The following is a 25,190-nucleotide window of genomic DNA, read 5'->3' on the forward strand; positions in this document are numbered from 1 at the left end:
AATGCATCTGAGAACCACTGGAAAAGAGTGTTAGAATTGTGGTTCACTTTATTCCTTCCAGAAAAGTTCTTTGGTTTACGATGGTCTATGTTTGAACATAATCTAATTCTGCACCAAAAAGGCAAACATTATTAGAATTCACAGAAGGAACTGAGAAGGCTAGTTATCACTAGGGGAGTGAAGGTGTCCAGCAAATGTCCCCCTTTGCAGCTCTCTCATTCAGTTTCAACGCCGCTGTTGTATAAAACAGAAGCAGCTTCAGGAATGTCAACACTCGAGGAGTACATTCTGAACATCTATCTTTCTGTTCGAGGCTTCAAAAGCAGGACTATCAGTCATGTACATTTTAGGTCAAATAAGACATCCCCTCCTCCTAGTATCAAGAACATTAAAAAATCTCAGTGAGTACACGAGCCAGAAAAAGTACATTATTTTTCCAGTAAGCTGTGGAGGAAAAGGAATTTAGATGGGAGAAGAGAGGAGAGGAAATGACATGAGAACTAGGAAGAATTTTTCAATTTTGATGTTGAGAAAAATTATTTTTTTAACTCCTTTTTCTGTTTGTCATTAGTCCTCAAGCCCTCCATAGAAGGGACTTTTGTGTGCTGAAAAGGAAACCTCATTCACTACTGGTGGGAACGTGTATGACCAGTACCCATGTCCACCACCACAGCCGCCTGGCCCATGCAGGTTCACTTTGGATTCGGACAGACGGTAATGAAACAATGGAGCCACAAACTGGTGGGCCATTAGCTTTAATCCTAGCTTGCACCCGGCGGGCAAGTAAAAACACACACTGGGCTCCAAAACCCACTCATTCAGTGCTCACAAAGCTACTGACTTATCTGAGTTTCCTAGAATCAAAGGTTTCTAGCTCACCAGACTTATTCACCTTTGTTCCCCATCTCCTTCTCCCTGCACAAACTCTGCACTAACTGGCTTCTCACTCAGCACTCCACCATCTTGGCTGCTTCTCCTGGCCTCCTCCACGTGGCCTTTCTCTGCTCTCCTTCCTCTGCTCTCCTTTCTCTGCTCTCCTCTGTAATGCTAATTCCAAGAACTGAGAGAGAGCAAGCTCCCAGTCTGCCCCCATTTTATAGTGTAGATTCAAAACCTTTAATCCAATATACAAACAAGGAAGTCTCTGATATAAAGTCACTTATCTGAGACATGATGGGATTGCACCACCCCACATCAAAAAGGGTGGGAAAGGCTTAGTCCTAAAACCAAGCCCCAAGCTACAAGGAACCTGCCTGCCCACAGCCCACCCCCAACACACATTAATATCACCTGGGCAACAGGCTTCCATGTGGGCAGAGCCATCTTTAACAAAGTGAGCATAATATATTTTATCTGCCCAACAGAGCGTAAACTGGTACAGCCACTATGGAAAGCAGTATGGCGGTTCCTCAAAAACTTATGTATAGGGTTACCATATGACCCAGCTATTGTAAGGTACTAAAAAGCTGAAAATGTATATTGATATTCTGGGAGGAAAGGTCAGGCTTTCCTGTCCCATCCCTCCTTTGGGGAGGGGAGGGAGAAAAATGTAGAAATTTCTGGCTTGCAGGAACATGGGTTATTTAGTTTTAAATCTAAAATAAAGGTTAACTGAAAAACTTCTTCTCTTTCAATAGGAGGCAGCATTTACATACCACTTTGCAATGACTGTAGTTCCTCCTCCTTCCTGGAATCTTGAAAGTAAAATATCTCTAGGCTAGTGAGGGAAGATGAACCCTGAGAGATTTGTAAACATTTTTGATTGTGTTATCTTGAAAGTCTTAATGTTTCTGTGTATCCCCCCTAAACAAACGTTGTCAGCTTGTGCCATGATGTCATGCTCTCCCCCACGGGTGTGTGATCAAAGGTATATAAACAGCCCCTGAACTATTTTTGGGGCTGGCACATAATTCAGGTCTGTTGCCCTGTGTCAGCCATCTGCAGCTGGCATATTTAATAAATCTCCTCCTTTACAATGTCAATGAAAAAAACTTTCAAACCTGTAAGCATTTTTATGAGTTTATTTGAGCCTCTTGGTCAAATAAGTTTGTAAATATGATATATATGTTTGCTCGCTTATAGTTTGCATTGTGTGTGGGAGACAGACTGTAAACTGGCAGTTATTATAGCCTAAGGCTTAGTTTTAAACCTAGGCTTTTGCCCACACCCTTGACTGTTGCATGATATGGGGTAGTGTACTCTCATAAGGAATCCCATCATGCCTCAGGTAAGTGACTTTGTATCAGAGACTTCCCTATTTTGTATATTGGATTAAAGGTTTTGATTTCTACACTATAAAGTGAGGCAGACTGGGAGCTTGCTCTCTCGGTTCCTGAGATTAGCATTAGAGGAGAGAGCAGAGAAAGGTCTCATGGAGGAGAGGAGAGGCAGCCAAGATGGCAGAGTGCTGAGGGAGAAGCCAGTTAGTGCAGAGTTTGTGCAGAGAGAAGCAGATAGGGAACAGAGGTGAATAAGTCTGGTGAGGTAGAAACCTTTGATTCCAGGAAACACAAATAAGTCAGTAGCTTTGGGAGCCCTGAATGCAAAGGGAAGTGTTTTCCCACTTTGTGTATTTCTTGCCTGCCGGGTACAAGCTAGGATTAAAGCTAATAGCCCACTAGTTCTTGGCTCCATTGTTGCACTACCATCTGTCCGAATCTAATCGAATCTAATGAGAACCTGCATGGGCCAGGCGGCTGTGATGGTGGCCGTGGCTACTGGCTTTACAGAGCCAAACTGTCAGCAATTGCCAAAAAGCAAAGTCTCAACGAGTTGAGAAAGTGCTCCAGAAAATGGCAGTTTCACCACTTATTTAATGCATTGGAATCAAAGGGGAAGATGTAAGGGGTTCCGTGAAATTGACTGGTGATAGATTAAGGGGCGGGAGAAAGCAAAGGGGGGGTATTTCTGGGATTGGGTAAAAAGTAAAAGTGTATATGCTGAAACTCCTTTACATAGTGGGGAACGAGACGTTAACAGTTAATGGTTAACATAACAGTAACAATTAGGGTCTATTAACCTCTGCTCCAGTGGGATGTCTGACCCTCTTACATTCCAAAGGCAGGTATGTTATCAGGTACATTATTGTAGAAGCAAAAGACAGCAGACAGGCTTGAGTAAAAGCAAGCATTGACCTGACCTTTGTTTAGAGAAAGTTTCCTAAAATATGACTACCCACCATGAACTGCTTTTAGTTATCAATAAAAAGCTTTGATTTAGACCATCCTGTGTTTAACTCAGTTCCCTGGTTTGCAAGGCCATTGTGTAGGCTTTCCCTGAGTTTGTTAGGTTAATACCACATCTTGATTTATTAAAGAAATTTTTTTTTTCATCCACAACAAAGACATATGCACCCCTATGTTCATTATAGCATTATTTACGGTGGCCAAGACATGAAAACAACCAAAGTGTCCCTGATAGAGGATTGGATAAAGAATATGTGGTACATATACACTATGGAATACTACTCAGCCATAAGAAATGATGACATCGGATCATTTACAATAACATGGATGAACCTTGAGAATATTATGCTAAGTGAAGTAAGTAAATCAGAAAAATCTAAGAACTATATGATTTCACACAAAGTGGGGTATATCATAAAACTGAGACTCATGGGCATAGGCAAAAGCATGGTGGTTACCAGAGGAAAGGGTGTGGGAGGATGAGGGATAAACAGGGCCAGATATACGGTGACAAAAGGTGGTCTGACTTTGGGTGATGGGCACACATGCAATGAATAGATCATGTGCCAGGGAGATGTATACTTGAAACTTATGTGTTCCTATGGACCAATGTCACTCCCATTACATTTAATTTCTGAATAAAAGGAAGAAGAGGAAGGGACTTTTGAAGGGTAATCCAGGGGATCCTAAACATGAGCAAGCTAAAAACAAAGGTGAAGTTTAACTTAGCATCTTAGAACCTTTCAGGGGATAAAACAAACCAAGGTTCCCCAAAGTAAGTTGGTGCCCTCTCTGCCAGGCAGCACTGGCTTTGGGCTTTGCTGCCTTCTCTCAGGGCCTGCCCTGGATCTCCTGTCCTGACACCCCTTCTTCATGGAACAGTAAGGACGCTTCCCTTCTCATTCTGCTTACTGCAGTCCAGGGAGCTGTGCCAAGGTTTCGTTATGAGGACCAAAAAGTAAATCCTCTCCCTTCTCTCTAAACGTGTGGAAAGTAGAGGCAAAAATAAATCTCCAACTGTTTTGACAGGTTGGTAGTCACCTGATGGCCATGTGACTTAGTACACAAATGAGAGAAAATCTAATAGGAAAAAGGAAAACAATGCACTGGAAATGCCTTGAGAAAGAACTAAGTTTAAGGATAAAAGGGGTACATCTAATTACCTCCGACTCCCAGTCAGTTTCCATCACTAAATAGCCTCGGGCTGCCTGTGAACGGAGTTTGAACCAATTAGCAAAGGTCAATGCCAGATATATCTTCACTCACCTGGGCTGACCAGGCTGGCCCCCTCCAGGATCTCTAAACTTTTAGATGGAGGTAAAGGTGATGCAAGCAGTCCCACTCATGGAGGATGGGTAGGTCCTATGACATGAACCACACCAAAGGGGTGTCATAGGAAGGGAACAAGTACTCCCCGGACAGTGACACAATCACATCTTAAATCAGAGCTGAACAACTCCCATGCTCCTCACTCAAAGATTGTTATCTCCTCTGCTCGAGGTCACCAAACTCTTCACCTCTCAAAGCTTTGAGCTTTTGCTGGGTACACACAGGCAGAAATTGGCCATTGCCATCTCCACAGCTTTGATGCTGGGCTCCCTCCCCAAATGGGTATGGCCATGACATACTCGGTGCCATCCGCTTTTTCCTCCAATCTCCTGTCGAAATGGCTGTGTCTCTCAGGAAGGAATGGGTGGAGCTCCCTGAAGTGTCCCCCGGTCTCTCCTGCCTTGGCGGAGGGAGGAGCACTCCCACAAACCATTCTGAATCTAGGGTTGTAGCAGGAAATGGCCTGCAAATGGAGGATAATAGGCACCCAGACAACTCAATAAAGGAAGAAGAATTTATTAGTAGCCGGTGGAGCACGTGAAGTTTGTAGCACCAAAGCACGAGCTCCTGAGGTTAGATTTTTTACATCTCATATACCTTTTACAGGGTCCATGCAAGGGGCATGTGATTCTTTTGTTTGAGGTCCTACGTGCACCTTATAGTTCAAGGTGGAGTGGGGGAGTTTGGGTGGGGCAGCAAGAGGGAAGGGGTTTCCAGACCCCTGGCCCTATCTATATATTTACAGATCTTGTTTCTCTTGTAAGTACATACTGTAAGCATCTCCAGGAGATCAGTTAGAGATCTGTTAGGGTTAAAGATGTGGATAATCTTCAACTGGCTGAGCCAGTCATTCCTGCAGGCTCCTTCTGCATTCTTCTGGTCTCTCCCCAGAAGATGGTGACGTCTACAGAGAGATAGGGTTGGAGCTAGAGTCCACAGGTATGAGCATGCTGCTCCCACTAGGCTGCAGTGCCATGTGACAGGGCCACAGCTACCCAGCTTCACAAGACCTTGCCCAGTGGCAGGATCCTGGCTCTCTGGCATCTCCCAGCTTCTGTCACATCCCAGCTCTTGGAACAGACCTCCAGAGGGGCTCTTCTGTCCTGTCTTCAAGGCTGTAAGATGCTCAGACTCCAGCTTGTAAGCCAGACTTTATTTTTAAAGGAAGAGACAAAGAAACAAACAAATGAAAACACACACACACACACACACACACACACACACACACACGAAGGAAGAAAGAATGGATAGATTTTTTCATCCTACCACTGAACTGCATACAGGCGTCCCCAAACTATGGCCAGCGGCCAAGTTTAGCCCCCTAAGGCCATTTATCCAGCTCCTGCCGCACTTCTAGAAGGGGCAACTCTCTCATTGGTGGTCAGTGAGAGGAGCACTGTATGTGGGAGCCCTCCAGTGGTCTGAGGGACAGTGAACTGGCCCCCTGTGTAAAAAGTTTGGGGATCCCTGTAATAGTTTACAATCACAACCTGCCTTCTGCCTAGATACCGATCTCCAGTACAGCCCTGAACAAATAAAGAGAGAAAGACAGCAAAGCCCAGGCCATGTACTCTGCAATTGTCCCTGGAGGAGGGCCCATTCCAGATGGCCCTGGGCGGGCAGCAAAGCTGGTAAGTGTTGGAAGGTGCTACCTCAAGGCCCCCAAATTGCCCCAAGCAAATTCTAGCCTGAACTTGCAAGCCAGTTACTCAGCTCCCTAACAAAGTCATTAATCAGGAACCTGGAAAAACTTTAAGTGTTAGAGTTTATCATCCACTCTTAATGAATAAAAATAGGTTTGACAGATCGTCTGAAAAGTATAGAGTGTCTGAATGTGAAACAGAAAAATAGTTTGATTAGGTAGCAGGGCAAGAGCAACTGCCCAGTGAGAGCTGGGGCAGACGGAGGAGAAGGGCCAGGGCACCCGCCCTGGGTGCGGGACAGTGACGCCCACGTAGCTCCAGAGCAGAGGGAGCAGCCCCAGCCAGCAGGCTCTGCTCGGCTAACATTTGTAACTGTGAGAAGCTTATATTTAAAATACTTACTCAACTCTGTGAGGAGCACTTGGCAAACCCAATTTCATTCAGTCCTCACATGGAGCCTGAAAAGTAGGAAGCATTATACTCATTTCACAGGAGGGCAACTTGAGATGGTAAGTAACCTGACAGGGGTCTTGCTAGGATTCAAACCCAGGTGTGTTTGGTTCTAGAGCTTGGGATCGTAACTAGGAGTCATTAAGCTTTTTCTGTAAAGGGTTGGAGAGTAAGTATATATTTTTGGCTTTGTGACCATATATAGGCTGTGTCTTTATTGTTTGTTTTGTCTTTGAAACTCTTTAAGAATATAAAAACCTTCATAGTTCTCCCGCAATACCACACCAGGCCACCAGCTGAGTTTGGCCCTGGAGCTAGTTTGCTGACTCCTGCTCTTAATCGTCATACCACAGTTCCATCTGACCTGTGACCTGGGCTAGCAGCTCTCCTCTCTGTCAGAAGTGCGTCTTTGACATGCACTTACAAATCAAGCACAAGATTGCGAAATGGGAAGGTGGCCTGAGTCAACTTCCTAGCCCCCTGGAAATTTTAATACTTACTATAGTTACTGCTCTAGAGATTCCTTTGTGGTTTTACTTTAGACAAACCTTTTTAAACTCTAAGGTTGTGATAATCAAATAGCAAACGATCTCAAATCCTCTTTAGAACAGGGTGAATGTAATTCAATAATTATAAATGAAAAGTACAAAAATAATACGTAGCCATTCTCAGGAATTAGATGTGACAGCATGGCATTATTTGCTAACTTGAATCTACAGTGTCTCTCTTTTAATGACTTTAATGGATGAGACTAATTTTAAACACATGAAGCACAGGATGAAAAAATGAGTTAATATATTGAGTGCTTACTACATAGATTTTATCTTTTTAAATTTTTTGTTTATTGATTTTTAAAGAGCAAAAGAGACAGACAGAAACATCAGTCTGTTCTGGTATATGCCCTAAGGATCAAACCCACAATGTTGGCACATCTGGATGATGTTCTAACCAACCAAGCTATCCAGCCAGGGCCATGCATTTTATCTTAATTAGTTCTCTGTCCAACTTTGAGGGTGGTATTATTATTCCACATAGCCATCAGAATGTTTCGGACTCTAGTAAAGACCAGTCTCAAAATGGCTCCTGTCACAGCTAGAACTCCAAGCACAGCGCGGACTCCAAGAGAAGTCAATGTAGTTGCTCAACAAGCTCATTGAGTACCTGAAATCCTTTTGTTTCTCAGCTGATTTTTTAAAAAGTTTATTTATTTGAGAGAGAGAGGCAGGGGGAACATCAATCTGTTTCTGTATGTGCCCTGAACAAAGATCTAACTGGCAACCTCTGAGCTTCGGGATGATGCTCTAACCAACTGAGCTTTCCGGCCAGGGCTCAGCTGAACTTTTAATTAAGGATGATTCCCCTCATCATTACATCTGTGTTCTCAATAAATGGACTAGAGGAAGAGAGAGAGAGAAAGAGGAGTTCTTTTCCCTCAGCCATCAAATAAACTCTGTTCCTTTACTCTGAAGGAGCCAATTTGGGAGAACAGATGCCCAGAGGAATGCCGGCTGTCTTGGCCTGTAGTTATGAACAAATCACTGGTAAGCAGGATGGAAATTTCAGGCCCTTTCTTTGGAGCTGAGGTTGTTTCAGAATAGATTAGGTTCACTCTGGTAAGAAACACTCCTGACATCTTTATGCTTTGATCTTGTCCACCGGGGAACCTGCTCAGCATCATCCACACTGGGACCCAGACAGAAGGAGCACCAACTTCTGTCTGTAGCACTGCTGACCACTACAATAGAGGAAATCAGAGCTCTGGACAGTCTGACACTGGCGATTCAATTCTGCAGCCTGAAAAACACATGGCATTTTCATTTACAATATATTAGCCAGGACTACGCATGCTGCACCACCCGACCACAAGGGGACCATGTGCCCAGAAGAACCAAAAATATTTTCAAACAACACCAATAACTATCACAAGGGCCCACCTGTGTTGTCATGCAGATGAGGGAGGGGCAATGACTGTTGAGTCAAGCCTAACCTATACTACATCACCAGTTGCTAAGGAGTGAAAAGAAGGTCAGAGAAAAGTATCCCAGAAGGGAGCAAAGAGACAATAAAAAGACCAGTCTAACAGATCCAATATCTGAATAACAACAGTTCCCTGAAAGAGAGAAGAAAAAAATGAAGAAAAGAAAATTATCTGAGAAATAATATTCCAGAAACTTTCTAGAAACTTAAAGACATGCATTTCTATGTGGAAGGGACTTACCAAATGCCAAGTACAGAGATCGAAAATGGTACCCCAGCAAGGTACCAGCATCATAAAATCCTGGAACACCAGAGACAGAGAAGATCCTGTCAGCTTCCAGAAACTTTCAGAAACTAGTTTCATAAAAATGATTTGGATACAAAACTCAGAATAGCATTGGATATCTCAACTGCATCGCTGAAAGCAAGAAGATAATAAGACAAAGCTTTCATAGTTCTGAGAAACAATTATTTCCAAACTAAAGTTCTATAGCTAGTCACAAAAGTGCCCAGGTAAAAGAAAACATGTTCTGATTGACACAGCCAAGATGATGATGAAGTTTCAAGAGAAGTTTCAAGAGAACCACGTGAGAGAGAGCAGCCAAACCTAAAAAGTAGCCAACACAGAATAAGGCAGGTCAGAGGGATCCACCACAGATTCTTTAAAAAGATTAAATTAATAGACTGTCTAATGTATTTGAATGTATTCAAAGAGATTTCTATACCTGGGGGAAATTTTAGGGTTTTATTAATATGTCCATGAAAACTAAATAAAAATTTTTTACAGTCAATTATCCAATCTAGGCCAAAATATATATAATGTTAGGCCAAATATAAAATGTTAGGCCAAAAACAGAAAAATAATGTCTAGCTACCTGGTGGATGGGGCATGAGAGGCATTACTTCCTGTGTGCAGCTCAGACAAAAATTATGGTAGAATTATGTTAGGAAGATGAGAGAAAGGGTGGTTTGGTGTGGCCAGGCAAGGCAGAAGAGTCAACATGAGCTAAATCTTTATCTTCCCTCATAGAAAGTTAATGATAATGGCTAAAACTGAAAAAAAAAAACAAGAAACAGTCATATTAGCATATTATTAAGAGATACAGAGATAGACTGTGAAAGAATCAACTGAAAGGGTTAAAATGGCCACCTCCAGGAACAGGAAATGGGGGCAGACACACAAGAGACAGCAATTTTTTGCAATAAGTCTTGAAGAGCTCTTTGACTTCATGCACATATACATTGATAAAATAAAAACCAACATTTAAAAAAATGACTAGAGGAGAAATGATAAACTATTCAATAGTGTTGTAATGATAGAGGAGAAATTAAAATTATTTACAGTCTCTTCTGCTACAACATTAGTTTCTGTAACACAAATTAGCTTCCACAGTACTGATAAATACAGAAATCGTGTCAGTATAATGCGGAAGTCATTTTCACAGTCCACACTCCCTGGCAAGTTCAAGTTTTGCTGACCACAACATATGCACAGTCTGGAAAGGAAGGCAATTCTGAATGCAGTTCCTGTTCACCCCACTTTGTTCTCTTGGCTTAATTTAGTAACATGCTCATTATAAGGTGCCCCAGTATTTGCATTTTCCATTATTGCTGTATTTTAGCAGCCTCAATCTTTTCCTTACTCCGCTGTCAATCTCACTATCCTTATTTTTTTCCTTTGTTAGGTGGAGTTCTGTATTTGCTGTAATTTATTACTATTTACTGAGTGTTGAAACTGTCTTTAAACTGTGCTAATAAGTTCATGAGGATTCTTGTTGCTCTAGTTACAAAGTAACTTAAGTGATATTCAGTGCTCTAGTTACAAAGTAGCTTAAGTGATATTCCCTTTACTTAAATTTTTCCTGTAACCCTATTCTTTTTAGGATGTGATTTTGCAGAATTTGAGGCTTTTGTATTATAACAGAAATTCTTGTACATACTTACTACTACATACAAGTGATCTCAGTTCTAAGCATTCATTTAAAAAAGATAACAATGCAGTGTGGTAGTCAGAATTCTAAGATGACGCCTAAGATTCTCACCTCCTGGTATACAAACCCTGTATAATCTCTTTCCCTTGAATGTGAGTGGGACCTGCAAAATATGAGGAATGTCACTGCTATGATGGGGTGAAGTGGCAAAGGTGAAAGGATTTTTACAGATATAATTAAGGATGTTAATCAGTGACTTTGAATTCATCAAAAGGAAAATTACCCTGGGTAGGCATGACCTCTAAACGAGCCTCTAGAAGAAGATTGAGAGGTCAGAGGTCCTCCTGCTGGCCTTGAATAATCAAGTGCCCATGAGCTCCGCAGCTGCCAGGAGATGAATGGTGCCGTGGGAGGCTGGAAGAGAGCACCGAGCCTCAGCAGGGACCCAGCCCTAGGCGGCACCTGCACGGAAGCCCTGTGAGACCCTGGGCTGAGGACTCTGCTATGCCATGCCTAGACTCCTGACCCAGGGAGACAGTAAAAAATCTATGTTCTCTAACGCAGAGTCTGTTATGTTAGCACAGCAACAGAAAACGAATACATACAGAAGCAAATTGTTTTTATTCTCTTCGACTCTAGTTTTGGGTGGTCTTTCCTAAAGACACAGGACACAGAATCTATAATGGAAAATTTTGAGTTATTAGATTTCATAATATTTTAAAACTACTATATGATAAAAGTCACCGTAAATTGTGTTAAACACAGATACTATGTTAGAGGAAAATATTTTCTGCATACACACTTAATCACAGAGGAAGTGGACTTGGCCACTGAATAGAGACTCCGAGCCTCCTTCATGACATTATAAGCCGGGATATGGACAGTCCTGTAGTGGACGACATGAAGGGGGGCATGGATGCTACATGGAATACACTGGAATCTTTTCTTGCCGTTCTGACAGAGAAGCTGGGTCAGAGATGGATCCCCAGATCTCAAATTCAGAGCTCGAACTCCAAGTGGATTTTTCCATAAAAATAATGGTTTAGTAACCTACTGAATTAATAGCATAGCAGACATGACATCTGCAAGTTAGAGAGAAGGAATCCCTCACACACACACCTGCACCAGAAGTGGTGAGGAGTGACAGGAACGGAGTCCCTACAGCAGAAGAGGGCATTGTAGCAGCACAGCCACTTGACCTTCCTGGACCCCTTAATATTCAGTAATATTAAATTTGCTGGAATGCACATGATGGGTATGCTCAGTTACCGGAGTCTAGCATTGTTTCTATGAAAAGGAGAAAGAGCGCTAATAGAAAACACGCATAATATCTAGGCTTACTTCTTTAACATGTCTCTTTAAAGAAAAGTCCCAGGCACAGCATGTGTTTGTATGAGTTTCATTTCTTTCCACAACAGCAGCCTGAACTGTGAGACCTCCCAATCAAGACAGTGATCCTGGAAGCCTGGACAAATTTAATCAGCAAGATTAACTTCTCCATGGTCTGTATTTCTGCAGGCAGGACACCAGAAACAAACATTTTAAAAGATATTTTTAAAAGATTTTTTTAAGCCCGACCAGGCAGCGACGCAGTAGATAGAACATCAGACTGGGATGCAGATGACCCAGGTTTGAAACCCGGAGGTCTCCAGCTTGAGCATGGGGTTGCTAGCTTGAGCGTGGGATCATAGATATGATCCCATGGTCGCTGGTTTGAGCCCAAAGGTCACTAGCTTGAAGCTCAAGGTCACTGGCTTAAGCAAAGGGTCACTTGCTCTGCTGTAGCCCCCTGGTCAAAGCACATATGTGAAAGCAATCAATGAACAACTAAGGAGCCACAGTGAAGAATTGATGCTTCTCATCTCTATTCCTGTCTGTCTGTCCCTATGTGTCCCTCTCTCTATCTCTGTCACAAAAATAAATAAATAAAAAGATTTTTTTAATACTAACAATTAAAACAATTCTAGCTGATCATTACCTTCAGGAAACATACCTAACCTGTGACGGTGATATTGAGGAGTGAATGGGTACATTTCCCACATAGTCTCCCATATGACACCAGGGGGAAAAGCAGAATACTGGATGCATGAGAGCCATCTGGGTGGCATTTCTGAAATTTGGGGCATCACCTATGTTGAATGAAAAGGAAAAAGTCATTGCCCAAATAATTTAGGTTTTTGGATGTGAGGACAATCTGGCTGTGACATCTGTCACCCCATTTGATCGCCAGGGTTGATTCGGCTGATCTGGCTGGTTAGGCAGGTGTCCCCTTCCTCCCTCACTGCTCCATGTGCGTCCCTCCCGAGCTGCGTGCTCAGTGGAAGAGGACGACCTTCTCTGATAGAGAAGAGGACCGATCGTTCTTTGGTCAAGAGTATATGGGTCGCTGTGCTCCCCTGCTAGAAACTCCAACAAGCTCTCAAAGTCCCTTTGGAGGAGAACGTAGGGAAGTCAAGCTTCCAAGACTCCAGACACATCCAAGTGAGGTGATGTATGTGGCAATCTGCCTTTCTTACAAATAAATAAGTAAGTAAGTAAGTAAATAATTGAGGGTTTTTTCCAAACCTCTCACCTAAAATAACCAGATAATTACAAAAGGCTAACTCTGTATTCTGGTGGTATTTTGGGGGTGTGTTTTAAATTGTTCATAGGAATTGTTCCATTGTCTACTTCAGTTTTTTTTTCATTTTTTGTTTTTAATTAATTAATTATCATTATTATTTTTTTAGAGAGAGAGGAAAGGAGAGGGAGAGAGGGAGAAACATCAATTTGTTGTTCTATTTATCTATGCATTCATTGGTAAATTCTTGTATGTATCCTGATCAGAGATTGAACCCACAACCTTAGCATATGAGATGATGCTCTAACCAACTGAGCTACTGGCCAGTTTTCTTGTGTGGAACTACTCCAAGGCTAAGAAATGTATTGGCAATGAACCTTGGATCATGATCAAGGTCCCAGAGTTGGGAGGAAACACCAGCCAACTGAACAGCCAGCAAGTTCTTCATTTAAAGACCAAACAGATTGAACACAACTCTTTCTGGCCCTGTTAGAGGGCACCAATTTTTAGAGCCCAATCAAAAAATTAATGGGATTTTGTAGGAGGCCTCAAGTATGACACTTTGCAGCATGCAGTGCAGTAATTATGCTCAATTATAGCCCAGTGTGTGGTTTCTGGCACCATGAACATCTTCCATATAAAACCAATTCTCAAGGAAAAGAAGGGCCTACTTTGGCACTTTTCTTCACTGCTAAATATCAATTCCTTTTTTAGTCTCCAGGGGGCCTCACCATTTCAGATGGCACTGCTGCCGTGAAACCTCAGATGAACGTGTTTTAAGTGATAGCATTCATATTTCCAGGGAAATTCATGGACCATCCTGATTCAGGACTAAACAAAGGAAAGTAAAAAACAAAACAAAACAAAAAACGCTTGGGGAAAGCAAAGCGGGCAGATGCAGAGGCTTGTGCTTCCTGCCTACTTAAAGTGGCACTCCAGACTAACCCCAGCCTTCTCCCAACCTGCCGCTCTGGGCAGACAGGGTGAATTCCAAAGGCTGAGGGTGAAGATGCTTTTTAAAAGATTTGTTCATGCTCTGTGATATTAAGGATGTCTCAAAAACATTCGCTTCTTGGTTACCCTTGCTTAAAATGTATTCATGCTCATATATTTTAAGGGATTTCAATTTGGTCTAATTATCTAGGAAGTTCCTAATTTCACCTTAACACCAGGAAACAGAATTTAGCCAGATGCAGGAGAGTCTGATGTGGAGGAGAAGGAGAGGGAGGGTGGAACTTTGGCCAAGAAATTGATGACAAGTAAATTACAGATATGACCAGCTATATACAATGAAGTAACTATAAATGTCTACAGTGTTAAAAAAGCAAAATTATGCTTTTATCCTTATAAAACTGTCATAAATAAACTTAATATATTGATTATCCACAGGCTCCCAATGTTCTATAAAATGTTATATAGAGCATGGTAACTCTACTGTAAATTTGATATAAAATTAACATGCCAGCTTTATGAATTAAACATTTGATCTGCCTTTGAAGAATTAAGATTCAATTGGAGGATCAATTTAGATGTCCTGAGATGAGAAAAATAATGTTAACTTGGAACACATGAAACATACTTTCTTTTCCATAAACCATGCTGTGTAGCCAACAGCAACTTAAACCGAGCCGGTGACTAAACTGTGCTTTGAAAAATATACCCTGCAATTCCACTGCTCACCACTAGGCAACATGCATCTTCATGGAAAACCCTTAAGGGGCTCAGAAAACTCAAGGGGAATCTAAATTTATAAGCATGATTTGATTCTAAAAATAATTCTAGGCTGAAAGAACACTTCTCATATCAGTTATTTGTAAAGTGGAGTGTTTGTGGTTTGTTGCCTGCTGCAGCTGGGGACCCGAGGTTCTCTGTGTGAGGGGCCTCCAGGAGACCTTTTATTAAGGCTACAGACCACATCACTAGGAAGGCTGGCTGGGCACCCAGGAAAGAAGGCTTTTTCATCTGGCCGGGCCAAGAGGACAGCAGTTGAAGGGAAGGGGACAGGAGGCATGTGTACCTAGGACTTTAAAATATGTACTTTTGAAGGGAAAAGTGACCCTGGAGTGTGTCAGTCATGCCTTAAGAAAGGCTGGTATTGAATAATGTGGACAGTTTCAATCCCATGTGAAACTGAAAACTAGTGAAACTGGTCTGAACTTTTCCCTCTTCATCTCTCTTTTGTGTCCTTTAAAAAGCCATTCCCTTTACTTTTGAGAAACACACAGTCTCCTGGGGCCCTGGTCTTTCTGCCTGGTCTGTAGCCCAGCTTCATCCCAGGTGAGCTCCATTTTCTCCCCCCTCCTGTTAAATCTAGCTGTCTTCTGTCCCTTTCTCCTAGGGCTAAGTCCCCAGGAAGAAAGGAGAGGCAGCTAAGGGGTTCATTGTTGGTCAAGGACTCTGGGATATCCTTAGCAAATCTTATTTGCATTTTAATAGAGGTCTCTTAGACCTTGGTAAGGAAGTTAATAATGGGGTTTTCTGAGAGACCAGTGAGGAAAATAAATTAGAGCACCTTGGCATTTAAAATAGTGCTCTCTCCCTCTTGGGCCCCATTCATGCTCTGCCCCCAAACACTTCCAGTTAGAGTCATTTGTGGCCTGTGGCTCCAAGCACTTTCTCGAGCATTTTGTGTGTCCAGGCCAAAGCTGTGACAAAAACTTCCTCCTGGATCAAAGTTTAGTTAGGCTCCTCTAAATCCTTCATCAGCGTGGCCTTGTATCTTGATCCTGTCCTTGGCCTGCCTAAGCCCAATTGAGGCAAGAACCCTGCTAAACCATTTCCCCATTCTTGATAGCTATCAAGTTCTTCATCACTCACCTTTGATATCGAAACCCTTGGCCTGTCTTTAGCAAGAATATCACTAGATCAGTTTAGCAAGAACCCCTCTACCCTTGATATCTTCTTCTAGTAATTACTCTGCACTGACCCTAACCACTCTGCGTGTCGGCTATAAATTCCCACTTGTTGCTGTTTTATTTGGAGTTGAGCTCAATTTCTTTCCTCTAGTGAAATAGAGTTGACCCCATTGCAATAATCTTGAATATTACCATTTTAACAAGTGCCAGAATTTCTTTCTATTTTTGTCAAACTATAAGAGAAAATTTGCTTAGAAAGTCACAGGGGTGTGGAATAAGTGAGCGGTAGAAGGAAGGGGCTCAGGAAGGAAGTTACAGAGACAAAAGGAGGGGCCTTGGGAGATGAGGAGAGAGAAGGGTACAGGTACCATGTTTTGGGAGGAGGAGCCTGCGTGCTCCTGGCTCTGAGAGGGAGGGTGCACCAGAAAACTTCTCTTTAACAATTGTGACTCCCATCCATGCTCTGCTGGGTAAGGCAGGAAGGACTGCTGGGCCCTTAGGCTGTAAGGACCAGGGCTGCCTCAGCAGGCTATCCCCGGATGGGGTTCTGGGGTTCAGACCCTGGAGAGGACATCACTGGAAACTAGGACCGGGGAAGAAGCTTTCCCCTCTGGTCATCTTCAACCTCCATCCAACCCTGACGTCACACAGTGATATCCCCAAAGTCAGAAGGAGCTGTGTCTAGGGTCCTGGCATGGAGAGAAAATGAACCAGAATTGGTGCCCTGAAGTGGACAGAGGGAGAGATGTTGGCTAGTGCTCAACAGGAAGCCTGTCCAATCACTTAGTGGGCAGAAATACAAGACCTTGGGGACAGAGGTCTGACACACAGCAGCATATGAGAGACTCACTCAAAGACCTAATCCTGTTAACTTCCTAGAACAAAAGTTTAGGTGAGATTGATGACAACTTTTGCAAGTGCTGTGAAGAACATACCGGGGAGAAAAAGAAAACATTTCCATGCACCTTTGGAGGATATATTCTTCAAAACTCTTGTTTACAAGTGACAGTAACCCAAATCTCCTTAAAAGAAAAAAAAAAAAAAAACCTAACCTCTTAGCTCACAGAAAAGTACAGGTAGGGTGCCCTTTTCAAGCAAAATTAGATCCAAGTGCTCAAAAGAAGTTATATGTATTTAAAAATGTTGCTGGGCCTTGGCCAGTCGGCTTAGTAGAGCATTGGCCTAGCATGTGAATGTCCCAGGTTCAGCCTGGCATGTGGATGTCCCAGGTTCAATTCCCGGGAAAGGCACACAGGAAAGGCACCCATCTGCTTCTCCACCCCTCTCCCTCTCTCTTCTCTCTTTCCCTCCTGCAGCCATAGCTCAATTGGAATGAATTGGCCCTGGGTGCTGAGGATGACTCCATGGCCTCCATCTCAGGTGCTAAGAAGAGCTTGATTGCTGAGCAACAGGGCAGTACCCAGATGGGCAGAGTATCGCCCCCTAGTGGGCTTGCTGGGTGGATCCAGGTTGGGGCACATGCTGGATGGAGTCTGTCTCTGCCTCCCCTTCTCTCACTGAATAAAAAGAAAAGAAAAGAAAAGAAAAAAGAAATGTTGCTGGCCCTGGCCAGATGGCTCAGTTGGTTAGAACATCTTCCTAAAGCAGAGGTTGCCGGTTTGATACAGGAACAGATTCATATTCCTCTCTCTCTCTCTCTCTCTCTCTCTCTCTCTCTCTCTCCCCCTTTCTTGCTCTCTAAAAAAAATTAATAAAATAAACATTGAAAAATTTTTAAACATTTAAAAAAGAAAAGAAAATGTGGCTGTGACCTGTTTCCCTCTCTATTAGCTTCAGTGCCCTCTTCCCGAGTGGGAGCAAAAGTGACCGTCAGTTGCTCTGGGCTTACAGTCCAAGGGGAAAAGCAGAACTCTTTTTCAATATCTCCAGCAAAGGTTCAGGTGTTGATTCAAATTTGTATCCTGTCATGTGCACGTCCCTGAGCCAGTCACTGTGCTCCGAAGCCTGTAGGGGAGACCGGACTTCATTTTAAATGCACGGATTGAGAGTGGGAGGGGTTCGAGCTCCGAAGAAAAATACATGAGCTGTTACCAAAGGAGGCATGCTGGGTGGACAAAACAAGCATCTACTCAGTGTCCTGCGAAACCTTCCCTTCCACAGCATCGCATCACAGACACATGTTGAAGATTTAAAGACAGAGGTAAGGTTGAGGCCTTTTGATTTCCTGTTAGTGTGAGCTTGGCAAATGATTTCATTCTTGCAGGCCTCAGTTTTCACATTGTACAGTGGGGATACAGCCTACACTGTGGTATACCGAGAGGGTGAAATAAGACAGTTCTAAATGTTTACTGAATGTTAGATATGAACTCTTTCCAACCTAGCTCCCCAGCCCCCCAACTTGGATTAAATTGAATGAAGGTGGAGCTCTTGTCGGTTTTCTTTCATGGTTAATTTTTCATTCCTTGTATGCTGTAGACTTCCAGCTGATATTTGTGGAATGAATGAACGGTGATAAAATTAATAAATTTCTGGTGAACTTTTACTCATTGAATGTCAGCTCTCAAGCCTAGCAAACAGTATTAGTCACTTCCTCGTCTTTACGTGCTGGCCCTCATCAGCCAGAATGAAAACCAGGACTGTGTCTGACTCTGCTGCATCTGGTGCATCTCACAATGCATATTGCTAAATAAAAGGATTGCCTAATCCAAATGCCCCACATTACAAATGTGACAGGCCCAGAGAGGTTAAACAATCTGCCTAAAGCTACACAGCTTACAGTTGAGCCATGACTTCTAGTCTAATACTCTTCCTTTTACTTTGTAGCGCCTGGACTCTGGTTCTCTTGTGCTGCCAGTGCACATTGCAGGGATAACATGAAGCTATTGGTCCCATAGAAGGGAAGGGGTAGCTCTCCTTTTAGGAAAGTCGCTGGTTCAGAGTAAATCAAATCTTAAATGAGAGTTTGATCATGGAAAAGCATTTTTAGTCTCAGACTATTTTCCTTTTGCAACCCTGCTTCCTCCCAACAGCTCAGGCAGCTCACACACTTACAGCCAGCTCCCTCAACATTTGCACACTCAGCACCAGACCACTGATGGAGGACACCACCGGTCCTTTCGCAGTCTGGGGACTGACTGCTGACGCCCTCGGCAATGGGTCGTTAACCGCTTCTCCACACTACTCCAGCCACACATCCTCCATCTGAAGGAAGAGGTCCAGCAGGTGCCAAGCCAGCCTCTCCCCTTCCATAACTACTCCCAAACCCGATTTCCCAAACCTCAAGCGCCCTGCCCAGTTAATTTCTAGTAAAAGCAGGGTCTACCACTAACACATGCAAGACAGTTGAGGCTATTCTCATTGGAATCCATGAGGATATAGTTCTTTTATTTGTTTATTCATTTATCAATAAACATTTCAGTAGCTACTGTGTGCCAGGCACCGGGCATAACACAGGAATAAATGGATCATGAAGAATGTATCTGCTGGGTAAGGCAAAAAAAGTAATCCATTAACAGCATTTGCTTCAAAATCCCTGAAGCAGAGCTTTCTCACTCGCAACCACCCCACCCCAACCAATATGTAATTCCAACAGAGGCTTTGAAAAGGCTGTCATTAATAGCTTTTCACTTAAAATGAAAGTTTCCTCCAAGGCAAACTTGATCTTTTGACCAACAAAAAAGGGTATGTTTCTTAAAAATAAAGAATTAAAGCCAGCAGATGGCTTTGGACTGCTCTCTAATATTATTAGAAAGAAGGTTGAAGCAATGTGTTCACTGCGTCCCTAACACCAGGAGGAAAGACTACTGTACTTCTAAATTTAAAGCGTGTTGAATGGCTGGATGTGAGAAGGAAGCCGAACATGAAAGATCTCCTTTGAAGGAGCTCCAGAGACCAGCGCAGTTTTTTCCAGGACTCAGGTGCACAACAAATATAGCTCAGTGAATTAACTTGGTTGTGCATAAAGCATTTTGTTTTCATTTTCGATTGTAATTAATTTGTTTAGTTTGCAAAGTTAATGACCCTAATTTGTTAGTGTTAGCTGGGCTTCTACAATGTTTCTCAGTATTCCAAAGGTCCTTTCTTATAAGGCATAAAATAGTATCCTTTTTAGTTTATAAAAAAAGGGGGGGGACATTTTGGTTTCTCATTTACCTAAATATCTAATTTTTGAGTGAGGACACTGAGGCCCAGGGAGTTTTGCTCATTAGCTCATTAGCACTAGAGCCAAGACTAAAATGTTTCTTAACACCAAATTGAGAGTTTCACTTAAAGGATCCCATTAAATAACTGCACTCCTTGGAATACGTTTAACAGTCCATCATTGTTAAGGATCTATTATGTACTAAATCCTTTACCGACACTTTCCCCCTTTAATCCTCATATAATACCCTAACCCTCCCAGACTGAGATCACTAATAGATGCCACTTAAGTGTTTAAATAATATCATTATGATACTGAATACTTCCTATATGTCACCTCCAATTTAAACAAAAAACTTGCAAAGTATTGTGCTCTCTGTTTTTACAGATGAGAGACTTGGTTCTCTGGGCAGTGAAGCAACTTGCCAAGTTCAGAAGCTAGAAAGTGATGGGACCAGGTCTAAAGCTCAAAGCCTGTATGCCCCACCCCCTCCTGTTCTGCCCATGTAGATAGACAAAGATGTTTTTCAACCCAAATATACAGCATCCAAGACACTCTCTCAGCAAGCCTACTGGGCCCCACAGAACACTGTACAGCCTTAGGCAATTGTCTCTCGCGACAGAGGAGCTAGTAAGCATCTGCTGTGCTTCGGGGAAGGCTGAGCTCTCAGTATAGTGGTGCCAAAGGAGGGGACTGACATTAGTGTCCTTCTGGGTCCTACCTAATCAGGATGAAATACTGACCCTATCAGGTTTCATTTAGGGGTGGCTCATGTCCTTAAACAGCAATTAACATTAGCCATATCACAAAATAATAATCATATAATAATGATGATCGTATTAGTAACTATTATTTATTGAGCATATTTTATATATGGCACGCTTTATGTTTATTGTTTCCAGTTAACTGTGGAGGTTATAAACCTACCTGCCTCAGAGACAAAGCCCATTTCCCATTCAGGACACATCTTCATGTTGAGTCACAGTGCTTAAGAATATCCTAAAGGGTGTGAACAAGGCCCCGGCCGGATGCTCAGCTGATTCGAGTGTCATCTGTTGCATCCACCGGGTACGAGAATAAACGTCGGAGACTTTCAGGAGTTTAGATGTTACTTTATTGGCCAGTTTAACCTGCGCAGGGGCGAACTCCCAAGATGTCCAGAGACACCGTGCTCACAAGGAGCTGCGAACGGAAGCCACGCCTGGCACTTACAGTTAGGTCTTTATATATCCTAAGTGAGCAAGCATTACACAGAAGCAGATGTGGCAGTTTAGCTATTGGCTAGGGAAGTTGCACACAGCATAGCAACAGGGGCCGGCATAGCAACAGGGGCCGGTTTTAGCTTAGTGGTGAATTTCAAACATAAACTTCTGATAAGGGTCTCTGACCTTCTTTGTTCTCAGCCTCACAGGGGCCATATCAGCACTCCCTGTTCCTTCAATAGTTACACTCTTGGCAGCCCCAGCATATCAGTACTCCCTGAATCTAACATTATCCCCATACACAGGGGTTGCGGTTTGATCCAGGGTCAGGTGCATACGGAAACAGATTGATGTTTCTGTCTCCCTCTCCCTCCCCTTTCTCTCACTCTAAAAATCAATTTTAAAAAAAGGATGTGAACAACGAATTGCTACAGAAAGAGGTGAGAGTCTTCCCTCATTCTACAGTGACCTACCGAACATTCTGCAGTGAAGTATCACTGCCAAAAGTTTATTTTCTTCATAAAAGTTTTAAGTATTTGACAGGTTTAGTATAAAATCAGAACTGGTGATATAATCAATACTCAAATCTAGATTAATATAATTAATTTGGTGCTCCTTATGCTATGATGTCTAAGGTAACAATCAAGTGAGATTTTGAGAAATCATGCCTATATCATCATGTAATAACATATTTACAAATCTCATCATAATATGTGTTACCTCTAATAAGACTTAAGCAATTAGGTGATCTCTTTTATTGAGGTGTAATTTTAACATTTTTTTTGTCTTGTTACTTTGGGAATGAAACAGTGTATTAGGCCAAGGGGGCCTCATTCCATCTTACTGGACAGTGGCACCAACCTCTCATTTTCATTCACATATAGCAACTAAGACCAACTTCATTCAAAACAAACAAGCAAACAAACAAAAACTAGAGGCAGGAAGTTATTAGGCAAGTGCCTCTTTTGCAGCCTTTGACCTCTCTCATGGCTTTGTGAGGCAAGATCATGGCAAAGAAGTGAACCAGGGCTCTTCTTGCAGAAGCCATTGGTGCTAAAAGATGGCTGAATAAAGGTGTGAATGTGCCAGTGTAAGCCCATCCTTCTATCCCCTTAGAGAAAAAGGATCTCAAGTACTGACTCAGGTTCTTAGAAACTCTTGAAATGTGTATTTGAAAACTATTAACATGCTGGTCAAAGAGTAGAGAAGGTCCGGTGGTGCCTGAGCATCAAGACTAGCTTCTATCTCATTCTTCCTGCTTGAGCAAGTAACCCACAGCTCAAAGAGCTGAGATACAGTTGCTGGATTCCCCCCATGCTAAGGGCCTGCACTGTTGTTTAAAATATTCCAGAATAGTAGAAAAGCTAAAAAACAAATGTTGGACTGAGGTCAAATACTGGGAAAGATGTAGACAGATATAAAAGTGAAGTACAAGGAGTCATCAATAGGTCAAATTCAGACATAGAACAGCACCACATCTAGTCTAAATATGATTTCTGGAAAGTTTTCTGCAGATTAACATCTTCTATCACATACAGATTCTTATGCCTTATCTTGGCATAGTGAGATGAATCAGTTTATTTTGAAGACCTCCATGCCATTTTCTCCACAGCTGCACCCACATTTACAGACTCAGACAACATTAGTCTCATTCAAAAGTTATATACAAACTAACAGAGACTGGGTATGGGTTCAGTCAGCCAAGAGTTTGGAGAATTGTCTGTTCATTTGAAGAAAAAATAAAGTTAGGTCTCTATCTCAAACTATAAACAATATTAGAATTCCAGGAGGATTAAAGATGTAAACATAAAAATATAAAACTATAAATATACTAGAGATGAAACTTCTAGCTATGGTGGCCTGAAAAGGTTGGAAGATCCTCTCCCCACAAAACAACTGAAAAGTGTTTATTCATGAAAATCTACTCTGACTTTCTAGAGGAATAGCAGAAGTCTGAGGTTTCTTGCCTGGGGGGCTGTGACTCTCCACCCCAGCTCAGTTGGTGATGACGGTAGGTTTTACTACTAGGGTAGGGCTAGCTAAGAAAATTAACAGCCTGGCCAAGGCTGTGGGTTCAATCTCTGGTCAGGAAACATACAAAAATCAATCAATGAATGTATAAATAAGTGGAACAACAAGTTGATGTTTCTCTCTCTCTTCCTTTCTCTCTCTCTAAAATCAATAAATAAATTTTAAAAAGGAAAAAAGAAAGAAAATCAACAGCCTTTCTGCCAAGGGGCAGACTTGATTTGGGGCAGAGAGAAAAAATGTTGACTGGTAGTGATGTTAAAGTAGCAAAGCCAGTACAAAAGGAATTGGAAAAACCTAATACCTCTGCTAGCATGATATTGTGGTCCTATTTTGGGCAAGTGGCAGACCAGCCAGGAATTTATGGGGAGATCCTAAAAATTAGAAAGCTATAGACAGACTAGATAAACTCTCCATAAACCCTAGTTGACTGGGCAGGAGAGACTTGCGAGAGAGAGCCTGATGCAAAATGCAAGCCAAGGCAGGCTTGAGATCTGTCTGAACTTTGAATGCACCTCAGCCCACAAACAGACTCATCAGTAAAAGGTGGGACTTTCACCAGCTCAATATATTTACCCATAACTTTCGCCTAAATCATTGGTTGATCACTAAGCTATGCAAACATGGTAGTGAACCCTAGGAAGTTAGGCTAAAAAAAAAAAATCAGCATTAAAAAAAGACTGAGCACTGTCCTGACTGGATAGCTCAGTGGGTTAGAGCACCCCCAACCCTGAACTGCAGGTGAACTTCAGGGGTTGCCGGTTCGATTCCCATGTCAGGGCACATACTGGAATGGATTGATGCCAAAAAAGACTGAGCAGAGATATGAGTGGCCATCTACCACATGGAGACAGAGTGTATAGTTTAAGTTCAGTGAAGTTACAAAAGGAAAGAGAAAAGAGAACCTCAGGGGCAAGAATCAGTCTAGAGTTTTAATAATATGTTACTTAAAATATCAATTTTTAACAAAAACTATGAAACATATGAAGTATTAGAAAAGTGTAATCATATTCAGGAATAAAATCAGAAATTAGCTCTGCTTTTGCCTGACTGTGTCCAGATGTTGGATGTAACAGAAAAGACATCAAAGCAGCTATGGATGAAAAAGGGGTTCTCAAATAAAACTGACAAGTCCAGGGATAGAAGGTAACCTCACAGAGTAATCAGATCATCAATTCCTAACTGGGCAGGTCAGGATGGGTAACCCAGGTATATACAATGATACTTCAGTTTTCATCAATAACCTGTCCAAAAACAATCAACAAAATCCAAAACCAACAAAAACTGAGGCAATTATTTCCATATGAATCAATGTAAATCCAATTAATTCATTCTAGACACTTCAGAATACATATCAAAAACACATTTTATAGAGAATAAATGTAGTGTTCAATACTGAAAACAATAAGAAATTAATATAAAATGAATATAAAAGACTAATGTAAAGAATAAATGAACATTTAACATGGCATTATTAGCAAGAAAAACACTTAACAGGGACAATGAGATTTGAGCATGTGATTTTATCTTACATGCGTTACATACATTTCAAAACTGAAAAATGCAAAATAAACACATTACACCAAATACTGTGTATGCAGTAATCACTTACATGTAATTGTAGTATTAGCATTCGCAATCAATAAAAAAAGCACAAACACACTGGAAAGCACTGGAATTGTTTGGCTAGACACAGAGGGTGATGCTCACACAACAAGAAACAATGCCACACTGAGCAGGAGAACTCCTGGGACTCCCTTTGTTTTCACAAAATTAGCAGCAAGGTCATGTGGGCACGCTGACAAAATCACAAAATCCGAGGCAACTGACGAAAACCAAATTTTTTGCGGAAAATTGACGAAAACTGAAACTGACAATAACTGAAGTCAATAGAAACCGAGGTATTACTGTAGTGTTTTAGTAAAAAG

Source organism: Saccopteryx bilineata, chromosome 5 (genome assembly GCF_036850765.1).
Source record: "Saccopteryx bilineata isolate mSacBil1 chromosome 5, mSacBil1_pri_phased_curated, whole genome shotgun sequence".
Classification (NCBI taxonomy): domain Eukaryota; kingdom Metazoa; phylum Chordata; class Mammalia; order Chiroptera; family Emballonuridae; genus Saccopteryx; species Saccopteryx bilineata.